Source organism: Sciurus carolinensis, chromosome 10 (assembly GCF_902686445.1).
Source record: "Sciurus carolinensis chromosome 10, mSciCar1.2, whole genome shotgun sequence".
Lineage (NCBI taxonomy): Eukaryota > Metazoa > Chordata > Mammalia > Rodentia > Sciuridae > Sciurus > Sciurus carolinensis.
The window spans coordinates 108,283,308-108,295,268 of record NC_062222.1 but is presented as its reverse complement, the minus strand read 5'-3'; the positions used below and the strand labels follow the sequence as shown (position 1 = coordinate 108,295,268).

Here is an 11,961-nt window from a genome sequence, read left to right as displayed (position 1 = left end):
GGAGGGCAGGTAGGTAGGTTCCCTGGGGCCTATTGTACTGGGGACAACTGGTTCAGTCAGGTCGGCGTCAGTGCAATTTCCTTTTCTGTTCTCCCCATTTTCCTTTACAGTTGAGGCCTGGGCTTCTAAATGTCAAAAGCTCCAATTAACCACAGACATCTCCCTACACACAAGTGGCGGGAAGGCAGGTGGGGAACAGCTGCAGAAAGGGGAAATGCCCTGGGGTTTATCCTCCATGTCCTTCAAAACTAAACAGACATGCGATCATATTTTATACACATATTTTGTATCTTGACCTTTTGCAGTGAAAAATTATTCATCTTTTCTGATGTTTTTTACAATTAATTATAATTGTTACAAACATAGTTCATAATATGTAACACATGATTTGTTTTTCTGTTGTTGGACATTCATGCTGATCAGTCTTCATCATTGATGGTATGATGAACATCTATCCTTATTTCTAATTATTTCCAAAAGCAAATTCTTAGATTCCCTTTGAAATCAGGCAAATTGATGCCAGAGACTATAATCTAAACTGTTGCATCATTGCTGGGTAATTTCGCAAGAATGATAAAACATAATTATAGGAAAATATTTGCACTTTGGAGCGGTAAAGTCTGTCTAAGCAACCTCTACCATTATGAACTAAGGCATAGCATATGTAAATACATTATCAAGACATGCAAATGTACGTAACATACTGACTCTGAACTGCATTTCATCTTGAGTGGCCAATATAGTATTTCTACCCATTTCCCCTCACACTAGGGATTGTGGGGAATCTCATGTTTATTAGAAGCTCTGATTTCCCGCTTCCCCAAAATGGACAGTCTTTTTAGGTTTCACTTCTCTTATTGTCTTACTCTGCCTTTTCCTTGATTTTCTAAAAACACCTGCTCACTCTGTGACAGTGGTCCACTTCACCTTTTGAATATAGCTTTGGGGCTTATTTTTTAAAGGGACATGTTTTTCCTTTTCCTCTTCTCCCTCTCCCCGTCCCTAACCTGGGAGTGGGAAACAAGATCACCCTGAGTTAGCTGTGTTCTATAGCAAGGAGATGTCTGCCAGAGGATCTGGGAAGGGAATATCCCTCAGATTAACAAATGGATCCTAACACGTCACCAGGGTGCCCTGGGACCCCTTGTGAGGGCACACCTGGAGTGTAGCCTTTGAATAGATCTTTAAAAATTCCCCGTTCCTCCTGATGGGTGGAATCACAGCCTCTGGGACAGGAGTCCCCTGTGTTTCTTTGCTAGCAAAACAATAAAACTTCTTTTTTCCTTTTCTCAAACTGGGTCCTCATTATTAAATTGGTATAAACTGGCATTGGGGACAAGGGCCGAGCTTTCAGTTACAACTCTAGGTAGACTACTGTGTGTATTAGAGTTCTACTGAGCACTTGGGGATAAACGAGGGCATTACACTGTAGTAAGGTACAACTGATCAGAGCATTTAACATTAGTCATTCTCATTCTTAAAAATCCTTTGACAAAACTTTGCCTTCATCCCCCCGTCCTCCAAGTCATCCTGGCCCTGGCTTCTCACCTTGTTGCCACCCCTGCCTCTTCTTCAGCCTTCCTTTGCAAGCTAGCCCCAAGGCTAGTTCATTTCTCCTCAATAGCAGTTCAGGGATATGGCTGTCATCCCTCTTCTAAAAGCATTTTTTGCTATTAGCTCATCTCATAAATTAGATTACATTGGGTGTAACAGATACGCCAAACCAATGGTGGGATAAGCAAGAGACAAGTTGATTTCTCTCCTCTATGCAAATGAAGCTTAGCGGAGGTGTCCAAGGCTGGCATGGCAGCCACACAAGCATGGGACTCAGCTTTCTTCTTTCTTGTTTCTCTAAGATGAACTCATGGCTTCCACTTCTTGGTCCAAGATGTTGCTCAGACTTGAGCATCTAGAAGGAGAGACAAAGGAGAGAGCAACTCTTCTCACCAAGGACATTCCTGAAGGTTGCTGGGGGTTTTGCTTTATATCCTCTTAGCCAGAACTTAGCCACAGGGCAAGAGCCAGCTGAAAGGAAGATGGAAAAAATAGCCTTTATTCTGAGCTACCATGTACTCAATTAAAAAATTATGTGCTACAGTTAAGGAGCAGATTTTGGGAGCATAACCTAGCATCTCCACCATATCAAACAAAGTTTTCTAACTTTTAAAAAAATATTTTTATTTTTTAACTTCAATTGTACATATTAATGGGGTTTCATGCAATGTTTCAGTACATGCATACATTGTGTTCATTGTGTTCATTTTCTCAGACATTGATTTATTTTTCCAGTACTGGAGATTGAACTCAGAGGTGCTCTACAGCGCTGAGCAACATCCCTGGCCCTTTGTATTTTTTATTTTGAGACAGGGTCTCACTAAGTTGCTGAGGCTGGCCTTGTGCTTGTGATTCTCCTACCTTAGCACCCCATGCCCCCACATTAGACAGGATCACAAACATGAACCATCACGTGCCTGGTTACCGTTTCTTTATGGTGAAAAATTTCAAAATCCTTTCTAGTTTTTTAAGTCTTGCACACAAGGAGAGGCTTTTTAAGTTGTGACAAGGACATGTACAGAGACAAGGATGTTCGCTGTCTGCAGTAGGGCATGTGGTGGGAGATCAGCCTGAAAAGACAGCAGAGGCCATGTTAGGAAGAGCTGTGAAGGAAGGTCTGAGAAGTGTGATTTTGCCTTGCAGGGAGCAGGAAGCTAAACGTATTCTTATACTTGATACAAATTCTCCCAAGGATTTAAGCTGATTGCCTATTTGAGCTACTTCATTTGATTTTTTTGTTTGTTTTTGTTTGGCTTTAGAGTGCTGGGGATTGAACCCAAGACCTGTGCATGCTAGGCAAGCACTCTACTACTGAAATATATCCCCAGCTCTTATTTTATTTTGAGAGTCTCGATAAATCGCAGAGGCTGGCCTTGAACTTGTAATCCTTCTGTCTCAGCCTCCCTAGTCACTGCCATTATATAGGTATGTACCACAGTGCCCTGCTGTTTGATATTTTTGTAATATAAAAATTGTAACTCACCAAGTCCAAGATTTAAAAAATAGAAAAAAGTGTAAAAACACCAATGAACAATCCTATCACCTAAGGCAGTTCCTGTTATGGGCTTGGCACTGAGATATCATTGTAGTTTATACTATCCAAAGTCCTGTTCTCCTTTTCCTTTTTTCATATAACCTTACATCATCATTATCTGCTCTTATGATTGCAAAATCTTTCTAGATATTATTTTTAAATGCCTGTGAAATGTCCCAATAAAATAATCTACCAATGATTTCTATATATCATTCTACATTGCTGGCCATTTAGGTGGGCGGTTAATGGAGTTCTTTTATATTGTACAAGATGATAACTTTGATTTCAGATTTTCATTATTTGTTGCTACCTCATTAGAAAACACTCAGTTTCAAGTTTTAGAACAATGAACTGTGGCTTAGATAATAAATTAGATAATAAGAAATTTTATTGTTTCCCTAAAATACTAAAATTGAGGTGGCCCGTGGGTTAGCACCATCAGGCTTCTGGCTCCGTCTCTGTCTCTGCAGTTTCCTTGGTGTCCCTCCTTATTCTGAGATAGCTGCTGGAAGCCCTCCTAGCAAAGCAAGAGGAGAAGGCTGGAGATTTTGCCTACGGCTCCCTGGTCCCACTGGTGGGGAAGAAAGCAAGAAGGCTTTCCAGACATTTCACTGGCCAGACAGGGTCCACACAGCCACAAGAAGCTGCAGGGAAGGTGGGAAGCCAAGAAGCAGAAGTTCTTTACCTCTGTCTTTGACTGAGCATCATGATTCATCTTCTGGTACAGGACACTTTGTCCATCTCCAGATGGATGTTCTTTTAGCAAAGAAAAAGAAGAAATGACTCTTAAGCAGGTAGTTATATTAAACCTTGAGACTTATTAAGGAAACAATGAAAACCACAGAAATGGGTTTTCAGGTTGAGTTCTCAAAGCCTGCCCTACGTGCTACATGGGCCAGAATGGAGAAACAGGCCCTCCAAATATAGCACTGTGATTCCACATTGATTTTTATTTTTACATTGAAATCACATCTGCCTTTTTTTCTAATTAAAAAAAAAATTCCCAGAAAATCAAAAGAAAAAATAAAAAAAAAACCTGAAGTGAAACCAAATACATTAGAGAATCACAGAAGAGAATAGAGAATAAGTTGAACATATAAAACACTTTTTAAAACACATATTTTTAGCTGGGTGTGGGGTACATGCCTGTAATCCCAGCCAGTGGCTTGGGAGGCTGAGGCAGGAGGATGGTGAGTACAAAGCCAGCCTCAGCAATTTAGGGAGGCATTAAGGACCTCAGTGAGACCCTGTCTCTGAATAAAATACAAAATAGGGCTGGGGATGTGACTCAGAGGTTAAGTACCCCTGGGTTCAATCCCCAGTACCAAAAATAAATAAATAAATAAATACAAAGAAAGAAAAACAAGACAACTAGTACTGATTGTAATGTTTAGCTTTCTGATTACAGAGTTTAATTTATATTGATTATCAAAAACTGCTGAACCAGTAGCTGGGGAGGCTGATACAGGAGGATTGTGAGTTCAAAGCCAGCCTTAGCAAAGGGCAAGGCGCTAAGCAACTCAGTGAGACCCTGTCTCTAAATAAAGTACAAATTAGGGCTGGGTGTGTGGTTCAGTGGTTGAGTGTCCCTGAGTTCAATCCCTGGTCCTCCACCCCCCAAAAAATCTGCTGAATATAAACATTAAAGGTAAAAATGAAAAATATATTTTCTATTTTACTATTTAGAGACACTTATTGTTTGGGATAATTATTTTTAGTCTTTCAGACATGAATATATTTTTTCAAATAAAATTGGGATTTTACTGTACAGGGAGGTTAATTTTATACCTTATCCTTAATACTAATAAATCTATGTCTCTTTAAGAGATTTTCTCCACTTTTTTGCATCTTCCTCTTCCATTCAATGTGTAACTCAATGTGTAACAACAAATAATTAATTTGGAAAAGTCGTTTGTTTCCTGGGAGGGAAAATGCCATAGAAATGAACTGATCCAGAGAGTTCTCTCATTTGTTAGTTTTGTGCCCTTATATAAGTCGCTCAACTGAGTTTCATTTACAAAATGAAGATGTTGATAGTAATAATAATAATGCTGGGTTTTGCTATTTTATAGTGATCTTTTGAAGATCATATTTTAAAATTGAATCTAAAAGATATAAATTTAAAGTTAAAAGAAAACAGTAATACTAACATTATTCTTTCAAATTATTTTTAAAAATCTCATAACATTTTGTATTTAGGAGACTAATTTTAAAAAGACAGGATTTAGGGAGCAAAAAATTTCTATATTTTGCATAATAAATTCTGTAGAGATTAGGTTTGCTCAGAGTTGTAAAAATTGCTGGTTTTCACAAACATGAGAAATTAAAATTTCGTTCAGAAAAAATGTCAATAGAAATTTTACTTTTAAAAAAATTTGTGTGGTAAAACACTAAGAAGAACGTGTATTTGTTTATGACTAATATTGAAATTTTATGTGTAATTTTAAATGAACTTAACCAGAAAGTGGTTATTAATAATGGAGAATATACAAGACTACTTCCTTTTCTTCTAAATGATTAAAAATATGCCCAGGCACAATAATTTAGGTAATAACCAGAAGAAAACAGCAGGTTGAGTTTGAAAGCAGATCTTGTAATCCTTGGCTGCACTTGTCACAAACATGTTTTCCTCAAACAAGCATCAAGCATTTCCCACTACCTCTTTCTTTCTGAGTTCAGGCACTGAATTAATTTCTCGGAAACCTTGCTGTCTTATTTCTGAATGCTTCTTTATCTTCCCACGGGACGATTCAGCTACGAGATAGTACAGGACATCTTTTCCAGTTATGATTTCTATTTTAGGGAAAGCTAAGACAAGGCTTCTATGAGGTTTAATGCAAACCCTTTGGAACCCTTGTTTTAGGAGCCTTAATGGAGGTTGGAATTCACATCTGGTTGGAGTCATCTCTGTGTGACCCTGTAGAGGCTGAGTAATGAGGAAGATGGTTTTGCTGTGCTTGGCTGTGGTCCAGTGAGTCTCCTCTGAGAACTGCTATAAAAATCACTGGTTATTATGTAAAACGTTGCAACCGAAGCAATGACAAAGCTTTATAGAGAAAACTTAGGTAGACTTGCTCAATGCAATTAAAAGGGGGGAAAGAAAAAGAACAATGATCTTTTTCAGATAAATAGATGCTATATTTTAAAAAATGGGGAAATACAGAAAAACAGAAAGAAAAACATAAAAATCACTTATGATTTGGCACATAGGTATTACCTCCATAAAAATCTGTGTACTTGTATATGGTAACAACTTAAATTCAAGTTTTATTTTTATGTATTTATTTAGGTATAGATGTTATGTATGTATGCATGCATGTAATTTATGTTTTATGGTACTGGGGCTTGAACCCGAGGGTGCTCTACCATTGAGCTACATCCCCAGCCCTTATTTTATTTTGATACATGGTCTTGCTAAAGATGACCTGGCTGGCATCAAACTTGTGATCCTCCTGCCTCAGCCTCCGGAATAGCTGGAATTATGCACCACCATTCCCAGTCAAATGCAAGTTTTATAACAGGCTTTCCCCTAACCCCCACTTAGTAGCCAATTATGAGCACACTCCTGTGTCATTAAGGATTCTTTGATTTATAGTGAATCAATATTGCCTGCTTCTTAGGACTGAGCCACCAGCAGCAGAGACTTGGCCTCCTAGTGGACAATGGTGGCCTCTACTGCCCACACCTATATCTTTCCCATTGAATTCATGACTATTTCCTGATATGTAATGCCAAATGGCACCAGGTCTCAGCTGGATGACATGATATTTTATTTATCTATGTACTTATTCTATCTATTTTTAAATAAACACAAACTTTCACACAGATATTTCAAGCAAATTGCTCCCATGAAATTTGCTTCAGTGATAAAGTGAATGGAATTCATAATTTTACTTAGATGATTCGACATTTTTCACTTGCATTGGATAAGGGAATATTTCCAAGACAAAAAATTAATTGATTAAAAAAAGAAAAAAAATACTAATTTGAATTTGTTTTCCCAAGCCTTCTAGTCAAATTGTTGCAAACTTATCAAAAGGTAAGAGATATAAATTTCCTCTTGAAGTAAAGAAAGCTTAAGGCATTTGTTACTTTCTGGTGAACTGATTTTCTCATTTATTTTCATTGTTGTTGTTGTTGCTGCTGCTTTTATTTGATTTGATGTAGTGGTTTTGAAAGGTTTACTTTTTACTTTTTTTATTTTTTGTGGAGCTGGGGATTAAACCCAGGACCTTGCATATGCTACACAAATGCTCCTACTGAGCTACATCCTCTGCCCTTTTCAACCATTTTTAACACTATAAGAGGAATTTTTAAAAAACAAGCAAAACCTGCATCCACTCAAAGCCAAAAATCTATACATATTCTGGGCATTTGGGTAAAAAACATTTTTTAAGAGAGCTGCATGTAATTAAAACACCACTGGTCCTTCTATTTTCAACTCAGGATGTACCCTGATTTCCTTGTGATGGTTTTATGTTTCCATAAGATGCATTTTATTCACTTAAGAGACCTGCCTGTTCAGATCATTAACTAACAACCCACAGCAATTCTGTCTAGTGTTGTGTGACTTTCAGACGATAGTGACACACTACATCTCCGAATCAATGTATGTCTGTAACAGCTTCCAGAGCTTTTTCAGGAGGGCAAATAAAAGCTATTTTTACAAGTCCTTCTCATTGCCAGCAGAACTTGTTAGTAGCGGGTGCTTATTTACATCATGGTAATAGCTAACAAAATATAAGTGTCTAAAAATGAATGTGTCTGAAGATCATGCCCTAGATACCAAAGCAGGAAAACAAGAGGCTTCTTAGGAAAACAAATAATACAAAAAGAGGTAAAGAACTATTTTTTTAAAAGTGCAAGGAACAGAGGCGGACAAAAGAAAATGTTTCTCTTTTCTTGATGAGAATAATGGTAATTTTTTAAAAAAATATTTTTTAGTTGTAGATGGACACAATAACTTTGTTTTACTTTTTTTTTTTTTTTTTTTTTTTTTTTTATGCGTTGCTGAGGATCAAACCCAGTGCCTCACATGTGCTAGGCAAGTGCTCTACTACTGAGCCACAACCCCAGCCCCAGCAGTGGTAATTTTTGAAGTTTAAAATCAGTCTTCACCAAATGAGCCATTTGGAATTCAGGATGAAGCAAACCAACTTGAGAGGTTGAGTACCCACCTGGTCTGAGAGTACTTGCAAATAATATTTAAGTGGTATAGATCTATCCTGTACTCCAGGGTACCAAAGATACTAGCTAAATTCAACTGGCTACTGTCATAAAGAAGCACAAAGAGGGACTATGGAAGCAGGCCATTTATTGTGTTTGTGACCCCAAGCACAGTATTTAGGCTTTCTGGGCCTCAATTTCTTTCTTTGCAAATAGAGATAAGTCTGATAGGGTACCTACCTCATAATTTCAGGGATGATTAAGTGAGGAAATGCCTAGGAACTGCTTAAGAAATTGCTTAACTGCTTAATTTGCACAAGTTAAGTATATAATAAATGGTAAACTAGTCTGACTGTTATTAAGTTATTCTTAGATTTGGTTAAAAAGAGACTAGCAAGCTAAGGAAGAAAGAAGCATGCTGGTACTAATGTGGAATTTTCCACTCAGTACCTGAGCTCTGGCCATTTTTTTCTCTAGATGTCAGTTGGCAATCCAATATGAAAACAGGTACAGGGATTTAGAGGAGAGACTCAAAGGACCAGAAAGGTGGAGAGGTGAGCAGGTCAGTGGAGGGTTGGGGCTGAGAGGTGAGCATAAACTTGTTCCCTGTCCATTGGGAAAGAGCTGCCAAACAGACCGCATCTCTCCCTTCTAGATACGGTTCAGAGAAGCAGCAGGGCTCCCATGAACCAGGAGAAGGCAGGTTATGGTGACAAACATGATCACAAAACCCAGGGATTCATGCCAATGGTAAGGATCATTAACCATGAAGATGATCATTAGATGATTTTAAAAAGACCTTACCTCCTTCTTCCTGCCAAAGACCTTCCTGACCATCCTATTTATTTTTTATAATTATTTTTATTTTGGTACTGAAGATTGAACCCAGGGTGCTTAACCACTGAACCACATCTCCAGTCCCCCCGCCCCCATATATATTTTATTTAGAGACAGGGATTTGCTGAGTTGCTTAGGGTCTCATTAATTTGCTGAAGTTGGCTTAGAACTTGCAATCCTCCTGCCTCAGCCTCCTGAGCCACTGGGATTCTACTGCACCCAGCATGATCACCCTATTTAAAGACACATACCGTCGAGCTTCCTATCTCTCTTTTCTGCTTTATTTTCCTTCTTAGTAATAAGCACATTGGAACATAATACATTACTAAATTGCCTGTATGTTTCTTATCTTCCTGGTAAATGTACACTCATAAAAGCAGGCTATTTTTGTTCTTGTTTTTCCTGCTATCTTTCTAGCACCCAGCAAAATGCTCTGTAAATAGTATAGCAACTGTTTAGTAAATATTTGCCAAATGAAAGGAAAGGATAAATTCTCAGTTATCTTAAGGCATTTATAGTGTGGTAGAAGATGTCCTCAGGAAGCATTTCTGAAGATTCTGTGACGCTCAGATTATGCATAAGGAATAGTGTCATTAACAATTTGACTTAAAAATTTTGGGACCCTTTTAACCCATTGATGCAGCACACATTAGAATCCAGTGCGTGACATGTAACTTTGTTCCCACCAGAATTTGAAAACTGGCAAAAGCTTCTCAAATCTTGCAATTCAACAGTTGTTATGTATAGAAGGGAAAGAGATAGAGGGGGAAAATTCCAAATGCAAAAATGCAAAACAGCAATAACAATAATGTATTAAATCTCTACTATCCAAAGCAACTATAGAGCTTTTCTTTCTTTCCTTACAAAACTCTTCCAAGATAGATATTATTATACCTATTTTGCAGATGGGAAGATCAAGGCCTCATCCTTAGGAATAAGTAGAGCTGCATTCCAGACTTCTACTTTCTCCAAGGCTTCAGCTTGCCTTTGTGTGTAAGCTTCAACCTGCTCTCTCCAGGACTGTGCAGAAGACCCGTTATTTTGAAAAGATGTCAAGTTAGAGCTTCATTTGCTTTAAAACTGAAATGTCTGCAACGCCTGCTCTGAGCAGATGTGCTGGGTTGCAGTTACCCTGTGATGTCTGTGCCCAGACAGAAGATCCCTATCAAGACAACAAGCAAACCGGGACTGTGAGAAGAAGCAGCGATGACTCTCCTCATTCTCTTCTTTTTTAAACAAACCAGACTTTTAGTATCAGTGTGACTGTTGAGTGCTTGGCAGTAGTGTCCAGGAGCTGGTGCACTTGACCTGTTCTAACTCTTCTACTCTTCTCAGAGACCGCCTCATCTTCTTAAAAAAAAAAAAAAAGAAAAGAAAAGAAAAGAAAGAAAAGAAAATCAATGCTGGGCAATCTATGTCTTTGTAGAGTGCATTTGATTTAGGAGACAGCCCTCTGGAGCTACATCCCATGAATAAGGTGGGTGAATAAGTCAGATAATATTTTGAGTCAAAAGTAAGCTGTGAATAGGGTGCAGTGATACTGGTTTTGTCTTGTAGTTTATTAAAGTGTCTCTGAAGGATTTTGTCAAAAGCTTCTGAAAGTGCTTTAACTAATGTTTGCAATGTTGGAAAAGTACATCAGCTACCAAGGTTCTGCTTTGAAGGGTAATGATCATTTTGCGACCATCATTAAGCTCTGTCTGAGGTCTTGAAGAAGACGTTGAACCATAACTGTGGAATCCAGGCTTGAATTACTACTTTGGGTGTATCACCTTCTGCAACAAGACTGCATTGTTATGAATTATAGCTCTGCAATACAAAGAACCAGGATGTGAATGTTTGCTCAACAAACACGGTTGGGTCAACAAGGCAAAGAAACCAGGACACCAATGGCAGGTCAGAATCCTGAGGACCTAATATTCGCAGGAACAGAAAGTAATATGCCACGTTACACTAAAAACTTAAAGAGAAAATAGATGATGAGAAAAGCGGCAGGGGGAGGGGACAATGATGTTTTTATGGTTCTGGCTCTAAGAGGGAAGCCAAAGATGTTTGAAATGATATTCTTATCTGGTTAGAGAGCCTGTTGTTTATAATGAATTGGAAGGCACAAGGAGGAAGTCAGTCATGAGATTTCTGGTCTGTGGCATTTCTAAGATATTTCAGTGTTTAGAATTTTGAAGTGTACTTTGTGTGAATGTAACTTTACACTGAAAGTGACGCGTCAGAATTAAGATCTTTCTCTTAAAAGAAGAGTTAATTGTATCATCCCGTCATGAACTCTCTCAATCAGAAGGAATTGCTGTTTTGTTTTAATAGTCTTTTATCACTTAGGGGGGAGCTGGGTAAGAATAATTACAAGATGCTTAATGACCTGAGTGTGAAACTCAAAGCATTCAAACCAGATTTTAGTATGTATTTCCCATCTCCAGAAACCATGAAATGTTTCATTAGATGGCATATTACACATGAGGCCTCTGTAAACATTCAAAACTACCCTAAATCTACATCATTTGGTGAATATGATAAAAGTGAGAAGAAGAGGAAAGCATTGTACTAACCCAGGGTAGAAATAACATAGTGAATGATTCTTGTCTCAGGATTACCAGGATTTACCCTTCATTACAAATTAACAATTGTCATTAAGAGTTCTCTCTGACGTGAGTCAAGTCGCAGAGAACCTTTGCAATGAGCAAGACTACCACTTAAGTGTGAGTTCAGGGTTCATAGAGAGTAGATTGTTTAAAAAGCCTCCATAAAAGAGGTCCTTGCTCTCAGGAGAACATGCGAGAAAAACTGAGCTCTTCTCTTGCCATATCAAGTAGCATTTCAAAAGAATGTGTTTTGAGAAAGCCTTTACCTTTTAACCA

At 38.1% G+C, this 11,961-nt stretch overlaps 1 protein-coding gene across 1 annotated transcript in view; it reads left to right on the top strand.

Moving 5' to 3' along the window:
* The first annotated feature begins 10,460 nt into the window (after window positions 1–10,460).
* Window positions 10,461–11,961, top strand: part of Rhoh (ras homolog family member H) — a 40,931-nt gene continuing 39,430 nt past the window's right edge. Inside the window, exon 1 of the mRNA XM_047566690.1 lies at window positions 10,461–10,568. The gene's annotated coding sequence lies outside the window, so the exon portion shown is untranslated. The remainder of the gene's footprint in view (window positions 10,569–11,961) is intronic.